The 15,379-nt window shown below is 35.7% G+C and overlaps 1 long non-coding RNA gene across 1 annotated transcript; it reads left to right on the forward strand.

Moving 5' to 3' along the window:
• The first annotated feature begins 2,924 nt into the window (after positions 1-2,924).
• Positions 2,925-6,499, forward strand: LOC120591587 (uncharacterized). Its single transcript, XR_005649922.1, has 3 exons — positions 2,925-3,016; positions 3,649-3,794; positions 6,422-6,499. It is a non-coding gene; the product is annotated as an uncharacterized LOC120591587 (long non-coding RNA).
• The last annotated feature ends 8,880 nt before the right edge of the window (positions 6,500-15,379 follow it).

The following is a 15,379-nucleotide window of genomic DNA, read 5'->3' on the forward strand; positions in this document are numbered from 1 at the left end:
GTGTTATATACATGCTCATATAGACACATAACTCATATTTATATCTACATGTGGGTATCTATATTATATGTTTCTACATGTGGGTATCTGTATTATATGTTTCTTTTTAAACTCATGTTTTGTGAGTCAGTAATGATATTTTAAAAGGGTGGTTGCTATTAGGAGTGCAATTTCAGCCACCTGATGCTTACAAACAGTAGGAACTATAAGTTCCACTTTTATGGAAAAAAAATGATGTGAGGGTAGATTTATTACAATAGGGAAATTCCTGTTGATTTCTAGAGAAACTGAATATCATATGAGCTGACAAATTGGAAGTCAATAACAGGATGGAATGTCTCCCAATCCAACTCCCCAACAACATCTATTTTAAAAAAAAAATATAGCTATTTATTATTTATGTATTATTTACAATTATCATTTAAGTCCAAGTTCGACTGTCACTTCCTCTAGTTAAGTCTTTCTTATTATCATCAGGCAGAATTAGCTGGTTGTTTTCTACTCTTGGCTACCTTAATATCTTGTATATAACTTTATTTTCCTGTCTGTCACATTATTTTATAATCTGTCTACTTCTATGTCTGCTTCTTTTTATAACACAGTTACCTCTGTGGCACCATTTACCTAGCAAATAGTAGGTACTCACTGAATGCTTGTTGTGTGAAAGAATGACTGGGAAGGTGACACATTATAAATATTGCAAAGAACTCTAGGTATAGTGACCACAATTTCTGAATCAATCATCAGGTCCTATGGCCATTAAATGACTTTTATGCTACTTTTAGGTACGAGTGACAAAAGTAAGAGATGTATTTTGAAAAGCAAAGTATTACAATTGCCAGGACTTTTCAGTGATTTATGAAGACATAAGACATAGGATACAATATTTGAAATTGGGTGTCTTGGAAAAACTGATGTGTATGATTGTCATAGCTATAAGATCTCAAGGATGCTTGATTAAAGAATGACAGTTTATCTGATAACTGTTAGCAACTCTACTGTAGTAAGGAGAAGGTTGTTGGTCCTGATCTCTGAAAGAAGGGTAGTGCACTGGAGATACTTTAGACACAGACTGTGGAACACGTAAATAAATGGAGTGAGCTCAAATGACTTAAATTCACTCTTTGGAATATTTTTACATAGAAAGAACAAAATACATTATTTTCAGTATTTGCATATAGTCTAGTACGTTTTACAGGAACTCAATCTATTTTCACCAATCAGTTAGACTACCACAGTATTCTGTGGATGAGAGAGGAGAAGAGGTATATGTTTATCGAATACCTATTTATTTTCTCAGTACTAGTCTAAGACTTTAATATACATTATCTCATTTAATGCTACAACTACTCTATGAGGCAGGTATAATCACATTTTTAAAGTTGACCGAATTAAGGTTAGAGAGGAGTATAGTTGAAATTCAAACCTACTCTGAATGAGTCCAAAAAGGTAGAGGTGGATTTCAAAGACAGATTTATACTACTTAAAAATTTATAATCTTTCCACTGCACTTTGGTGACTACTAAGCAAATTAAATTAATACAAGTCCATATATTTAAGGGAATGTAACTACCATATATTAAACACTGCGATAACAATTGCCATATACCATACTTAATCCTCTTAACAATTTCTTAAAACTACCCTCCGAAATAGGTATAATTTTCCAGATAGAAAAACTGAAGTTCAGAAAAGTTAAATAACTTGCCTAAACCACATAGTTAGTGTATGATAGCTTAAAACTTGTACAGACATCCACTTACTATGAGTGCTTCCAAATATCAGGCCTTCTCGGGTATACTTTGAACCCACACTTGTTTCTACTCCTGCTCTCACTCTGAAGGGGACCATGGTTACTTCTTCTGTGAAAGACTTTCTCCTTTTTATCCCAGGGCTCAGGCATTTCTCAGCAGTGTCCATGAGTAAGCCCACCTTTAAGACTGTGAGTGACAAACTTTTACTATGTATTTATTGGCATTTGGATTATAAGGCCTGTGAAATATGAACTTTCCTCCTGTCCTTGTCATTGATAGGGAAGTGTCTCTCAAAACTGACAGAGCACTCCTAGGCTCTTGAAACTGAAACTTGAGCTGATATTTCAGCAAGTAATCCAAAGTGTCAGTGAGCATGTATGTTCTAAAGTGAGTTGGAGTTGCTTCAAAATATCGTTGAATAGCTGGGGTGGCAGGGAGGGAAGGATAGAAAGGATATTGAGGGCCAAGCCTCTGAAAACCAGCTAGTTATATTTTTCCCTGGAGGGAGCTTTATGGGACATGCATGAAGGCTTTTATAAATGTGCTATGCCTATACAGAGCAACACGTGCCTTCACTTTCTCCAAAGTCTGTACTTGGAATTCCTCCCACTGTGTAAATAATTCATGTTTGCCTCATATTTATCCACTGCCTCAAGGAGAAACAAAAATAATAGCTGCAAGTTTGTGCTTCACAAGAAACAAGAGTATGTATAGTTCTAATTGTGAAAACATGCTTCTTCTTCCATTTGAGTAGTCAAAAGAAAAGGACTAGTCACACACAAGCACAGAAACAGATTAGAGAACTGTGAAAGAAAAAAAGTGTGGATATTCTCTCAATCTTCTTCTCATTCACTGCTCTTTTCCAAACAGGTAATGGAACTACCAAGTGTTTCCAAATAAATTCTGAAAATGTTGTCTTTAAACTGTGGAATTTGTATCATAATCTATAAATAGTGTATACATTTTCTTACAAGATGAGTTATAGGCACAGTTTGTCTGTACATCAAATCCCTCTCTACAGAAACACTTCTGTGGTGAAAAATTCACCTTAGCGGAGGTATTCCCAAGGCCCAGGCTATAGCTTATGTGAAGGGGGTTTTATTGATCTGGTGAAAGGAAGTGTGAAGCACAAAAGGTATTTCTGCTGGGTTGCAAAAAGAAAAAATCACTTTCCCTCTGGGTGGAACAACCAGCCAGAACAGATCACTTGGCTTTAAAAACCACTATTTGCTAAGCAGCTGCACTGGCTAATTCACCACCAGGTAAGAGGAAGAATATCACAGTGGGAAGAGCACCCATCTTGGAATTAGACCAGAGTTTAAACCTCGACTTTTCATTTGGAGTTAGACCAGAGTTTAAAACTAAATTTTCACATGAACTTTGGCAAATTATTTACTCTTTTGGAATATAGTTTTTTCACTTAAAAGTATGTAATATCTGCTTCATTGAGCTCTTATACTGATCAGAGATGAGTTAGTACCACCCCAAACCTGGTGTGTGTGTGTATGGGTGTAATATATAGACTATAAATCAAGAAGAATGTGAGTTTTAGTACAGACATTGCCACTAAATAGCTTTATGGCCTTAAACAATTCCTTTTCCTGCTTTGGGTCCAAGTTTTTTTATGGGTAAAAGGATGAGAATAGACTAGGAAAATTTCAAGATCATTTTCATGACTAATTTTGTGCATTGTTAGGAAATGTTTTCCTGGAGATGCTAGGGAGGCTAGATATGCTTTAGACTTCCATGAGCATGGTGTGTAGGCTTTTGATAACTTTGATTAACCCATAGCATCCCAAAGATGCAGCTGAAGCTAGGGTAGGACAAGGAAGGAAGCACTATGATGTTTACTTTGAGAAGTTCCCTCTTCCCTTTTCTTTTTTTCTTCTTTTAGCTGCTCTTCAAAAATCTCCTAAGGAAGCTACCAAGTAGCACGTGAATTTTAAAGGTAAACTGTAGTCAAACAAACTAAAGACAATTTCTAAAGAGAATGGCATCTGCTAGCAAGCTCCCTAAGGTAGCCTTTTTGTCAACTTCAAGGTGAGTAGGACTTTCAGAAGCCAAGAGTAAAGAGGAGGTTCTCAATTATCTTTGCCTCTTGTTCCTCAGATAGTTAAAGGGCTTTTGTCAGAGTACCTACCCTCCAGACATTTGATCTTGTTAAATCTGAACTCAAAACAAGGATACAGTTTCTGGAATCAGATAAATCTGGATTTGAATATTAGTGCTGCCACAGAACAAGTTGTGTGGCCTTGAACAAGAGATTTGACATCTCTGGTCTCTATTGTATTTATCTGTGAAATGGAGTTACTTTATAGGGCTTTTGTGAGGACAAAATGAGCAGATCAATATAAAGCACATAGCATAGCTACTGGTACATAACAGATACCCAATAAATAATAGCTGATACTATGATTGAGCTGGTTTGAGACAATTGATACTTAAGAGAAGTACCTATAAACTATTTTCTGGATAAAATTGAGTTATGAGACAAATGTATACCTTCATTTAATATCTATTGAGTACCTACAATTTTCCAGGAACTATTATAGGAAATGAGTATAAAAGAATATAAAAAGGTTTACTGCCTTCACAGATTTTGAAACTGAATAGAGGAAACAACAAATAAACAATTAGAGCATAATGTGATCAGCAATATAATGGAGATGAAAGAAGTAGAAGGTGCCATGAGAACATATAGCAGTGCTATCTAACCAAGACTTTGGATCCAGAAGAAGCTTTTTGAAGAAGGTCACATATAAGTTAAAAACTGATGAAACAGTAAGAGTTGGTCAGATAAAAAGAAATTTAAGTTTTGGAACGATAACAGTACAGTTCACAGAATATATTGCAGAGGCATAATAATGAAGATAGAAAGGTCAGTTAAGAGATTATTGCAGAATTCTAGGCAAGAGATGATGGTGAGGGATTCAAAGAAAAGTACAGAATTATGACCAATTAAGAGGTGGAATCCACAAGGTTTGGTTATTAGATATGATGTGTGAGGGACAGGGAGGGTCATGGGCATCTAAAGTGCCTACTTGTGTCATCCACTGAGATGGGGAACACAGGAGAAGGAAAAGCTAATGAGTTCAGTTTCAGATACATTGAATTTGAGATGCATGTGGAACTTCAAGTTGAGAGTATATATTAAGCAGTATATACAGTATACCCATTTGAATCTTGTGGGGAAGATTTGTATAGGAAAATGGTAATCAAACCACAGAGATGGTAGATGAACCAAAGGGAATGGATGAAATCGTTCAGAGAAAGTATCTGAAATAAAATTAAAATTGGGTCAGGGACAGAATTTTGGGGAACACCAAGATTCAAGAAGCAGGCAGAGAGAGAGGAGCTTCAAAGGACAATGACAAAGAGTGGCTGTAGAGGTAAGAGGAAATCCTTGCAAAGATGATTTTGTGGAAGCCATGGGAGGAGAACATTCAAGAAATAGAGATTATTAATATAAAATGCTAACAAAAAGGTAAATGAGTAAAGAAATGAAGAGTATTCTTTGGCTTTAATAATAAGAAAGATTGTGATATTAATACTATGTCCTTGACTTTCACTGAAGGACATTAGAAAGACCAAATGGCAAATGTGACAACACATCCCATAAAATTGCTACTACCAAAGGCTCGAATCTTTAATGTTATTCTCTGTCTGTCATATACATATACACTTACTAAATTCTTGTTAGAGATTAGTGCCAGGAAAACTTTTCTCTCTTTTATGTATACGTCCTACAGATAACCATTGAATTTCTACTTTACGACTCACTGATGAGTTCTTGGATTACAAAGTTAGTTGGGTCATAGACCCTGTTCTCAATAAACTCATTAAAACTTAATTCATTCATATAATAAATATTTATTAAGTCCCTACCATATTCTAGGTCCTGTGCTAATCACAAGATGGGCATAGTCCTTGCTTGCATGTGGCTTGTGGTTTATTTCCTGAAGAACTGAACTGTTATGCTTTAATTTATTGGATAATGGTCACTGTATAACTATCAAATTTTCTTTCTTGTCTTCAAATCTAGGAACCCCCAAATTATTACTTAGATATCTAAAACAATTCTATCTCATTCCACCCAGATTCTTTGATATGGCATTTTAACCTTTCTTTAACAGCTCTAATTGCACATGTCTTTTATCACATGACTCTGAAAATCCTTGTTGAAAGAAACTAAAGTATAAATACGAAACAAAAGAATACACATGAACAAATAAATAATAAAAACACTGAGGATAGTAAGAAATGAAAACAGAGCCCTTCCTACCTATTATATTTTGTTTAAATGGCTTTCACACAGCAATTGCCCTTTGATTTCACTTCTGTAACTTTCATCTGTAAGTTTCATCTGTAACTTTCCAATCACCGCACTAGAAAAACTAATTTAACTTCCAAACTACTCACTGAAACAGTACAAGATCACATCACCGTACCTCCTCAATTACAAAGCACTTGAACTCATGAGCTAGAGTCAAAGAGGAGAGCTGTGTGGAGGATATAAATAAATGAATGAATCAAAAAACACAATATCTTTTTGAGAATGAATGACACTTTGTTTAGAGAATTGCTCCCTTTTCTTTATCTTCAGAGTACTTGATCTTACTTGCTAATTTATTGCTCAGAATAAAGAGTATTGTTATCTCCATTTACAGATAATTCCAGTTCAGAGAAGTTAAATAATTTGCCTAAAGTCACACAGTTAGTGGACAACTGACAAGATTCAAACACAGGTATGTCTAGCAATAATGTCCATGTTCTTTCTTTCATATTTCCAAATAAAGTCTTATTCATCAACACCCACTTATTTCCAAAATTCAGTGTATTCCAAATAGTCACTGCTTTCTTGAGTGACTTTAGATCAAATATAAGTTATTTTAAGTTCAGATTTCTTAGTGCTAACCTTCACAGCCCTAGGATATATTTTAAAAAGTGCCAAGGATTTTACCATGGCATTTTTTACAGGTGTTTTCAAGGACAATCAAAGCCAGGAACATGAAATATGTCTCACCTCTATCTCAAGTTTTAAAAAATCTGGGGCACAGAGTCTTACTTCTGTTCATTCACTTGCTAAGAAAACCCAGACGACTTTGTGCCCTGGACTATGGAATCCATGAATGGTGATACATGTCACATTCAGGAGATGCTGTTCTGAAAATTCTGGCATCTTCATATTATTCATATTTTTGGAGGAGATATACTTGGTAATATTATTATGTCTTCCTTTAAGAATACAAATCAAAAATAATTTTCTGAATACCTATAGAGAGCTGTGCATTGTAGGAGATAGACAGATGAATACAATTTTGACACAGGCCTTATATTTCATGCTAAGGGGTTTGAAGTTATTCTGTACCTAACCCACACGTACTAAAGGGGTTAGAGCAGAAAATGACATGATCATTTTGGGGCATCAGGAAGATTACTTTAGGAAGATTTCTCTGAAGGATCTGTGGAGAATGGATTAGGAAGGTGAGAAAGGAAGGGGGCAAAATATTTAGGGGCTCTTGTTAGTCCAAATGACAAATTTTGAGATGTAGGCTTAAAGGTAAGGAAAATCAAAAGGAAGGAACAAATTAGATTCATTTATAACCAATTAGATTATAAACAATTAGAAGAAAGAGAGGTGGAGTTGTCCAGGATGATACCAAGATTTCTGAATTGTATTATTGGGTAGATGATTATACTATTACAAAGATAGGGATATTGAAAGAAGATTGAGTTTGAGATAGAGGTAGGGTAAAATTGTGTTTTTGGAAATTTTGAGATGGAGATGCTTGTTTTCCATTAGGTGGACATGTCTCATACATAATTAGAAACATGGGTATGGAGCTCAGAAGACAAACAGTGAATAAGATATAAAGTGAGAATATGTTGAATGAGAAAGTACTCAAGAATGAACCTATGAAGTACACTATAGAAGGAGGAGCTGATGAAGGAAACTAAACAGTAGCTAGAGATATGTGAGGACAGAGTTTAACAAGGAAGAAGATATGTTTTGATTAGTTGTAAATGAACAGAGAGGTTAAGTAGGCTCATGATTTAAAATGATCCAGTGACTTTAGACACTAAGAAGTCAGCAGTGACCCTTGTGGGAGTAGTAGTTGGAATGGAAGCCACATTACTGTACATTGAGGATTGAATTGGTGGTGAGAAAGTGGAGAAAGCCTAATCTTTTTTATAACATTGTCCATGAAGGAAAGTAGAGATAGAGCAAATTAGAGGGGAAAGTAGAGTCTAGAGAATTATTGTTGTTGATAGCATTCTGATTGTTTTTAAGGTGAAGATTCTTGAACAAGTTCATATGCTAAAGAGAAAGAGACAGTACAAGGAAAATAAGAAGGTTATCAAGGAAGCAGAGAGGATAGGATAAGCAATGAAAAGAAAAAATAATACTTCTTCAGTAAACTGTCAGGAGAAAAGTAGTTAAGGATGGCTACAGATGTAGACAAATTTGTAGGATTGGAGCTAGGAAGTCATGGAAGTTCTTATCTGATGACCTCTGTTTTTCTCAGTAAGTAGATTATGTCATCTGCTCAGAAGGAGGGGGCAGTTGTGATGGGGATTCAGAAAAGAGGTTTGGGATTACTTATGAGTATATGGAAGAAGGAGTTGATTAGAAGAATTTCTGAGCTGCATTGAAGCCCTGCTAGATGAGATTTACAGTGGTCACTCTGCGTGGTTGTGCAGTTTTCTCCTTTACAGCACTCAGGTGCTTAGGTGTAACAGCAGAGAAGGAAGGTGCTGAGATTGCTTCAGGACAGATATTTATTAGGCAGATGATTTAGATAAAAGGAAAAGGGAGTTTAGAGTCCTGGAAAAGAGAGAAAATGAGGTCCAGGTTATCTAACTAGGTAGAGAAGGAATTAAAGAGGGAGAGAGACAAGTTGTGCATTGGAGTAAAGGGGGGAAGGTTGAATGACCGTAAATCAGAGAATAAGAATAGAGAAAGACATTAGAGAACTAGAGGTAATTGTCTTGGGGACCATTAATGAGATGTCTGAATTTCTTTTGTAGATGAAGCAGTTTTACCTTATGGCAATGTCCAGATGTGGCCAAAAGATCAGTTGGCTGAAACAGACTTTGTAAAAAAAAAATTGTAGTTTAAAAAGATAAAAAGTCTATCGGGCTAAAGTAGTAAGTAGATTATTTTCATGGACACTGACATATCTCTAGATGACATCAGGATTTAAAATAGTAAGGTAACTTGGAGCTAGAATCCTTATGAAAGGACTGAGGCAGTGGTTAACAGTTAGCATCAAAGTGGAAGGAAAAGATGGTTGAACTATAAAGTATGCATCTTGAAGGACAAAAATTTTGGTACATGATAAAGGAAGGGTTTTGGTCTGAAAGTGACAATGGAAGCAAGGAAACTGCCAGTGCTACCTCTGGATATGTGAGGATTGTGGGAGAACCAATCACTATTTGATAAAGCTTCAAGAGAACCAGTTAACTCAGGATTTGGTAGTCATTTCAATAATAGAGATTTGAGATTGACCTTTTATTTCTCACTGCATTTATTGATTAGAATTTAGCTTTCTCTCTTTACGTCTTTACACATGGATAAACAAGTGTTTTATTTTGTTCCTATAAAGAAAAAAACCCAAACACTTTGAAGCAATGCAAAATTTTAGAAAGATATTTTGACTAGAGTTCAAGGATCTAACCTCTAGTCTTGGTTCCAAAATTGTGTGATCTTGGAAAATTCTTTTTTATTCTCTGAGGAATTTTTACTAGAATACCTCTAATGCCTCTTTCAGGTTTGTCACTTTCAATCTATTCCAATTAGCCTTCTTTTTGTACCTTTTTTCCCCCCATTTAACTTATCCTGATTATTTTGTTCTGTTAATCCATGGTCCTGGGCAGGCAAAATAGATGCTATTTCTGGAATAAGATGGTGTGTCTTTAGCCTTAGCAAAATGCAAATAAATATTGAACTTGGAAAGAGTAATATATTTATAGCATTATCATTCATAGAGTACAGAGACATGTAACTTGAAATGTGAAAGGAAGCAAGAAAAGTTCTGGAGCTTGAACACATATATGAACATAAACACGAGGTGTTACTAGGCTGGGTGGCAAAGGAAAGACAGGCCTAGGCGAGTAGTTTTGTTGGTAGTGGTGGAGGTAAGAGTGGTAGAGTAATAGGCTAAATTTCCACAGGTTCTCTGTGGTGGCCAGTGAGTAGCTACTTTGGAGATTGCTTTGAAGAAAGGGGATAATAAACTGAACGTCTGCTGTGTGCAAGGCATTTGACATTCATCATGACAATTTAATCCTCACACCAACCTTGTCAAGTGGTTGTTATTAAGCTTGTTTTACAGAAGGAAAACAATGATAGATCAGAAAAGTTAGTAAAATGCCTAAGATCACATAGCTAGTAAGTAGAGTTGGGATTCAAATCCAGATCTTTCTGACTTGAAAGCCCATCTTCTTAATCATTCTAAACTGAAACTCTACCTTAATAGGTCTGAATAGATTAGAGGAAGGTTATAAGGTGAATCAGTATAAAATAAAAGAGTTAAATGTATTTACTTTGGAGTCAGACAGCTTAGACTTCAGGCTCTCAGATGCTCAGTTTCTTCATCTGTAAAATGGAGATGTTAATATCTATTTCAAAGGGTGACTGTGAGAACTGAATATTTTAATCTATGCGAATCATTGGGCACAATAAAGTATAGCTAATAAAGGAATAATAGTAAGTATTAACTAATAAAAAATCACAAAAATAATTTCTATTTTAAGTGATTAAGGTGTAAGATGCCCCAGGAGAAACTTTGTCTACTTCACAATTGTGATTTCGGTAAGAGCTTTTATAAAATTCTGGGTGTCAATTACTAATGAGTGCTTCTTCTTCAAGAAACTTATTTAAATCTGGTCCTTGGTAAACATCAATAATATAATTCTTGTCCTCTGTTTATGACAAATGACAGAATCAAACATAATATATGTGTCTTTGGTCTTAGCCCTCTTGTTAAACAATCAATTCAGCCAAAGCAACTGGCTTAGTTACTAGAAAAAATTAATTGAATTGCTAATTTACACATATAGTACTAAGACAATTAGTAAATCAGAAAAGCAATGTGCGACACCTTAATTTTGTGATTTTTTTCACCTGTTATTTAGATAGGCTTCCACCATGGATATGGCTTCCATTTTTTTTTTTTAAAAATTTCAGATAATAACTGCTGATTTAACTTTAGGAAGTGGCAATTGCCTTATTATGTCCTGGGAAGAGAATAATAAAAAGAAGGTGCCCTAATCCTACTCGAATTTGGACTCCGTGTGTCTGATATTTTCTGAAGTATTCAAAGAGTTCCCAGGGATTTCAGAAAGTAAGATAATTCCCCCTTTTCACGTGAAAACATACTTATGCCACCTGAGTGTGTGGAATCTTCCAGATTTTGCCAGCATTGGCTTATGATCTGAGCTACACACTCAGTGAGACAAGGTGGGACTCTAAAAAAAATATTTAAAGTATAAGTGTGTTTACTTTTCATTTTGGTGCCTTTAATGTTTGGTCTACATTCAATCAACCAAGGATTTATTGACCTCATTAGTCTTACTTCTCTGAGCTGATTCCTCATAGAAACCAAGATCTATATATGCTCATTTTTTTTCCTGAGTAGGCATGAACTGCCATAGGTGTGAAGCTGAACGTTTATTCCTATTTCACACATTTATAAACATGAATTAAAAGCAGCTTTTGCTGACTACGGACAGTTTTAGTCAGTCTCAAGTGCTAAGAAAAGAGTCTATGGAACAAGAGTCAGACTCAGGTTCTTGTAGTCAGGTAGAGACATAGACCTACCCTATTATACCTTCTTATTTCTGGAACTATTCCTTAGAACCCACCCTAGATCTGGATAGCACTGAGGGATAGGACATATTACACTTAAATATATGCCTTTCTCCTCAACTATGCATTGTCTCATCTTGATTGAAGAGAAAGAAAATCAAAATTGTATCACCTGTTATCTTTCTATTTTTACTATATTTATTAAGCAGAAAACACTAGGTCATTATTACAATGGTGAGAATAGATTAAATACATTCAATCCTCATAAGCTCGACACTGTCTTAGAGCCATTGTGAGCCTGGGGAGAAAGACAATCTTGGTCTTCCTTTTAAAAATCAAATTGGGAAAATGAGAAGGACATATAGACTATCCAAAAAAGACAATAAATAATTAAGGGGTTAAGTCTTGACCACAATAGAGTTGGAATTAAGAAAAGGGAGATCTCAATGTAAAATTATTAGAGATTTCATGGAGTGAATTAATTAAGTCTTGAGTGTGGATAATAGTTGGATAGATACAGCGGAAGTAATGATAAAATTTTAGGTACAAGTAGGGTACTTAGCATGAACAAAAGGCCTGAACATAGACAAAGAATACTATAAGGAGACCACCTTGGTGGAAGAAAAAATACTGAGGTGGTAGTCTTATTTAAATTATAGTTTGATACTCTCCATTGGATGAAGTGAGGTAAATGGAAAATCCAGTAACGCTTGTTAAAATGCAGATTGCTGAGCCCCAATCTCAGAGTTTCTGATTTCCTAGGTCTAGGTGAAGGCAGAAATTTTGCATTTCTAACAGATTGTCAGGTGACTGATACTGCTGCTTCAAGGATCACACATTGAGAACTGCTGATTTAATCTAGAGAGCTTAGACACAGGCAACTTTATTATCACTGCTATTTAACCACAGTTGAAATCTGAAAGATTAAGGAGAATCGCCTACAGGACTATCAAATCTACTAATATCCATACATTTTTATAGCCACCATTTCCCCAATTAATAGGATTTTAGTTCATGACGGTAATGTAGGAAGACCCTGAACTCACTTCCTCCCTCACACTAAATCTATAGCTGCATACAGAACAATTTCCTATGTAGAAACCCAAAAACTAGTTGAATGACTAGCTACATCAAAATGGGTAGGATATTCGAGGCACAAAATCACCCTAAGTCCCACTTTGGGTGCAGAGACATACTATTGGAAAGGAACTCACAACTCTAAACTTCATGAGAAACAAACCATTCGAACCCCACATCCGGCCCTACAACTTTTAGACCTGTACCTGAGAGATGATCCTCCAAAACATCTAACTTTAAAAGTCAATGATGGTTGGATCAATAAGACCCACAAGGCTATAGTATACTTAGTAAAGGAACTTAAAGACTTGTGCAGAATCACCATGGCTACACCACAGAGCTCAGCACAGAGACAGGTGATTGACACACCTAGTCTTTCTGTGACAGAGACCTATTTGCTTATCTTAAAGCTTTGGCCTGGTGGGGGCAGGCATTTAATTTAACACACATCTAGGGGCCTTCTAAAATATTCCCAAAGACATAGAAGGTCAGCATGTGCCATCTCCATATTCTTTCTCTACCACACTCCAGGCCACCAGTATCTCTCAGAAAGAAGCTTGTGCACATATCTGGCACCCCAGTTTTGTAGCTTCTGCCAAGGAGACAACACTTGATTACCTACCTCTGGTGGCCAGCAGAGCTTATGTTTGCAGGTCTGTAGCAAATGGAGCAAAAGGACTACAGCAAATGGAGAAAGACTACTTAACTGGCTAACCCCCAGGGCAAATCAGAGAGGCATCAGATGAAATGTCCAGTATTTTTGAGAAAGAGGCCTATTAGGTTATTTTTATAGCTGTGGCCAGAAATGCAGGCTTCTAATTAAACATACATTTAAGGATTGACTACACCCACTCCAGAGACTGGGAAGGCTGATGGGTGCCACCTTTACACTCACTATCTTCTCTTCCCTAAGAAAGAGGATTGTACATGAGTCTAGTGCCCTGGCTTTTGATGCTGCTACCCAGAGGACACATCCCTTGATACCTGGCTCTGGTGGCCATCAAGACTTGTGTTCACAGGTTCAGTAGGATGGAAGCAAACAAAAAACAATTCTTAGCTGGTTATCACAAGGGATCATGGCAGAGGAGCAGATGGCAATGCCCATCTTTCAGTTTTTCCCTGAAAGAGGCATACTTTGTAAACTCTAAGCTCACGCCTGAAGTTCTAGCTTCCCATCAGTCTGAATCTAGGTTCTGATTGATATCCTTCCTTTGGGTCAGTGGCAGATCTTGGTACACTCTCAACTATTATGAGCTGCTAATAACACAGTAGGCTGCTTGGAAAATCATAAAGGTATGAGAGGTAACTACAAGCTATGATAGAGTTGAATAAGTTTCATCTCCTACATGAAACCACTCCTTCAAAACTGAGTGAAATGGATGTCTTATCTAATGGATGCAAAACCAATACAGAGAGTGAAGGGAAATGAAGAAACAAAGGAATATATTCCAACTAAAGGAACAAAATAAAATCTCAGGGAAAAAATTAATGAAATGGAGATAAGTGATATATTTGATAAAGAGTTCAAAATGATGGTCATAAACATGCTTACTGAGGTTAGTAAAATAATGCATGAACAAAGTGAGAATTTCAACAAAGAGAAAATATAAGAAAATAACCAGAAATCATAGAGCTGAAGAATACAATAACTGCCCTGAAAAATACAGTAGAGGGGTTCAATAGCAGACTAGATGAAGTGGAAGTAAGTATAAGTGATTTGTCTGATTTAATTCACTTAACATAATACCTTCTAGGTGCATCTGTGTTGTCACAAATGTCAATATTTCATTCTTTTTTATGACTGAGTAATATTCCACTATATATGAATATTATTTTTACTTTTCAATTACAGTCAACATACAAAATTGTATCAATTTCAAGTGTACAACGTAGTGAATAGACATTTATATAACTTAAGATGTAATCGTTTTGATAAATTTAGTACCCATCTGACACTATATATAGTTATTACAATGTTATTGACTATATTCCCTATGCTGTACTTTACATGCCCATGACTATTTTGGAACTACTCATTTAACCTTCTTAATCCCCTCCCATTTTGAACCCACTCCCCACACCCCTCCCATCTGGCATCCATTAAAATGTTCTCTGTATCTATGACTTTGTTTCTGTTTTATTTTGTTTTTTAGATTCCACATGTAAATGAAATCATATGGCATTTGTCTTTCTCTGTCTGATTTGCTCCACTCAGCAAAATATCTTCTAGGTTCATCTATGTTGTTATAGATGGCACAATTTCATTCTTTTTTATGGTTGATTAATATTCCATTGTATTTATGTATCACCTCTTCTTTATCCATTCATCCATTGATGGACACCCAGGTTAACTCCATACCTTGGCTATTGTAAATAATGCTGCAATGAACATATAGATTCACACATCCTTTCAAAGTAATTTTTGTATTTGTTTGGTAAATACCCAAAAGTGAGATTACTAAGTCCTTTCCTTCCTGTTATAGTCTTTGTTTTAAAGTCTATTTTGTCTGGTATAAGTATTAGCACTCCAGCTTTTTTGTTTGATTCTTTCCATTTTCATGAAATATCTTTTTCCATCTCTTTCAGTCAGTGTGTATCTTGATCTGAGGTGAGTATCTTGTATGCACCATATTTAAAGGTCTTGTTTTTGTATCCATTTAGCCACACAATCTTTTGATTGGAGTACCTAATCACTTTACATTTAAAGCAATTGTTAATAGATATGTAGTTACTGACA

Source organism: Pteropus medius, unplaced genomic scaffold, assembly GCF_902729225.1.
Source record: "Pteropus medius unplaced genomic scaffold, Ma_sr-lr_union100, whole genome shotgun sequence".
In the NCBI taxonomy this organism is placed as follows: Eukaryota; Metazoa; Chordata; class Mammalia; order Chiroptera; family Pteropodidae; genus Pteropus; species Pteropus medius.